The sequence below is a fragment of the Dipodomys merriami genome, unplaced genomic scaffold (genome assembly GCF_024711535.1).
Source record: "Dipodomys merriami isolate MVZ:Mamm:240054 unplaced genomic scaffold, mDipMer1.0.p SCAF_2, whole genome shotgun sequence".
Lineage (NCBI taxonomy): Eukaryota > Metazoa > Chordata > Mammalia > Rodentia > Heteromyidae > Dipodomys > Dipodomys merriami.
In genome coordinates this window covers 118,292,314-118,295,446 of record NW_027203381.1, presented here as the reverse complement: position 1 = coordinate 118,295,446, position 3,133 = coordinate 118,292,314, and positions in this window count along the sequence as shown.

Sequence of the window (3,133 nt, the reverse complement as noted above, 5' to 3'; positions counted from 1 at the left end):
TTGAGAATGAGGAAGATGCTTCTAGAGAAGAGGGGTAGAAGACGGTGACTGGCTTGTGTTGATCAAGCAGCTTTTAGCAGATTTCGTGGCCAGGCTCATGGTCCTGGGCTCAGGAGGCTGAGGCAGGAAGCTACGAGTGTGAAGGAAAACCCAGGCACGCATTGAGCTCTAGGCCCACAGGACTGCATAGAGAGAGCCTTCCCCAAACAAAGCAAAACAGCAGGCTGGGTGTCAGCAGGTTCTGGAGAATCTTTTGGGCAGGGCAGTTAGTGGTAATTTTAATAAGGATGAGCACTGGGCACCTAGAACTGGCCATGTTAAACCACAAGTCACCACGATGGCCATCAAAGGAAGCCTTAGCCCTGTGTGGAACAATTTGTGCCAAGATAAACATCTGGTTTTACATAAATATGTACAAATAGTAGGCTGATCAGAGAAACAAATTATGAAAAATATCTAGCTTCCTTCAGCTTTTTTTTCTTTCTTCTCTAGTGAGAAGCAGTGGGTGGATGAGAATTTTCTGGAAGGCTGATGACTGATGGTTTCCAGGAGCAGGCAAACAAATGGTAACCCAAGAATTAGAGCTGTCCACTCGGGGAGGCCTGGGGTCAGTGCTGCCCAGCAGATGGAGCGTTCCTTAGTGTAGCATGTTCTCAGAGCCAGTGAGCGGGAACTGCGCTGACTATAGTGATTTTGGGGATTGAACCCAAACCATCTCATCTCACTGCACGTGCATGGGTGCTTTGCTTTGCGTTCTCTGTTTCACGCAGGTCCCGGGGTCTGGTGTGTATTTCACTCATCCCACCTTCTGATTCTCAGGTGCCCAGGCTGGGTGGCAGCAAGCAGCGCGTGGCTAGCTCAGCCCGGGGTGCGCGGGGTGTGGTCTGCGGCCCCGCTGAGTGGCGTCCACGTTGGGACCACATGCTGTCGGTGCTGTCGGAGCAGCTCTGAGCTGCCCTTCAGACCCTGCTGTGTGTGTCTGGGCACAGGCAGGGGACTTGCAGGCCAGCGTTCTCTCTGACTTTCCCCAAGAGGGCTGTCTGGCCTCCCTGTCATCTCAAAGTTCCTTCTCTCCTACATGGAGGTGAGTTTAGATTCCTGTATCTGAGAGCCTTATAAATAACAGTTTTGTGAATCTGGCTCATCCCCTCCCTAATCCCAGAAGAGATGTGGGAGAAGGAGGAGGAGGAGGAGGAGAAGAGGAGGGGAGGAGGAGGAGGAGGAGGGGAAGAGGAGGAGGGGAGGAGGAGGAGGAGGAGAAGGACGAAGAGGAGGAGGAAGAAGAGAGGAGAGTGGAGAGGAAGAAGAAGGAAGGGAAGAAGGAGGAAGAAGATCAAGTGGAAGAAGAGGAAAAGAAGAGAGGAGGAGGAAAAGGAAGACAGAGACAAAATGGAAGAAGAGGGGGAGGAGGAAGACAAAATGGAGGAAGAGGAAGAAAGGAGGAGGAGGAAGAGGAGGACAGCCTCTCGGAGGTGGGCCTGGGTGCTCCTGGCTATGGGGTCAGTCCTGGCCAGAGCTGGATACAGGCAGGGAGAGTCCAGCAACTCGGGAAGTGCTTTGGGGGTCTCTCTCTGCCCATGGTGGGCTGGAGCTTGTAGCCTCGGTGGGTGGTTTGCTGAGCTTGGTAGAGATGTGTGAGAGGCATTCCTTCCACTGGAGGGGAAAGAATGAAGTACAGACTCGCGGGAAGGGCACCTGTGAGCACGGGATACATGGAGATGAAAATCCCCGCATGCCACAGGGTGTATGGGGTGAAGATCTTCATACCACACATAGAATATGGAGATGAAAACCCCCGAATACCACAGGGTGTATGGGGTGAAGATCTTCATATACCACAGGGTATATGGGTGAAAATGGCCAAGCAGGAAATCCAAGCAATTCCCAAGTTAAGATTTTTACCAGAAAGGTCAAGTCACCCTCCGGCAGTAAAGCTAAAAGAGGGAAAATAAATAAAACAAACCTATGAAGAATCTAAGAGGCTATGGAAAAAGCAGTTTCATCCAGCTCCTCTCCGCATGTGAATAATTGCATAAGAGTAGCATAAGGATGGATGATAGCTATGTCAACATTTCAAATCCTTCTGGAACTTTCCAGACTGGTGGATAACAGAAAACTTGACCACATTTTTTCTACACATTCCTTTGTGGGGGGGGGAGGGGGGTCACAGGGTGGGGAGGGTTTTAAAGTTTCCCAAGAAAGCAGTGGCAGAGAGATTCCTGCAGGCAAACAGTCTAGGAAAACCAAACCGCTGCTTGCAGGTGGCATTGGGACTGTGGTCTAAAGGATTTGTTTGGGAGAGCATCACCACCACCGCTACCCCGCCACCACCACATCCTTCACCAAAACAACAGAGAGGAAAGGTCCAGGCAGCCTGGGCCCAGTTCTAGAACTGCAGGTACCTAATAACAAGCCTTTACCAGGTCTGCTCCTTTGGAGACATCCGGAGAATTGTCTATGTGTCATCATTATTGGATCTTTGCATTCCTCTGGTAGTACGGAGAAGAACTCTGGGAGATGAACGAGTCTTTCACTGCCTGGCTGGGGACGCATATTAAAGATGGAGGGATACAGAGGCCAGGCTGGCTGGCTGGGAATGTACGCTCACAAAGGCCTCTCCATACGCGATCCAAGACGCATGAGTATCATTTCAAATGGCACAGAGTCGTCTGCCCTCAAATTAGCATATAGGCCGTTCTGGCTAGTTATAGTCCCGTTATCCTTCCCCACTGGAGACAGGGAATCAGAGTATAGAGTAAGGAATGAAATTTATCCATTCTCCCCGCCCCCCCCCCCACTCCAGCCTCCATGAACATTGTGGCATGGAGTATACTGTTTTATCCGGGCTGGACTTTACTGTATTGATATTGACATTGATATTTTTCCTATCCCCCACCATGACTAAACCGTAAACTTTTTTTTTTTGTCGGTAGTAGGTCTTGAACTCTGGGCCTGGGCGCTGTCCCTCAGCTTTTCAGCTCAAGGCTAGTGCTCTACCACTTGAGTCACAGCACCACTTCTGGCTTTTTCTGCTTATGTGGTGCTGAGGAATCGAACCCAGGGCCTCATGCATGTGAGGCAAGCACTCTACCATGGAGCCACCTTCCCAGCCCCCGTAAACATTTTTAAGCAT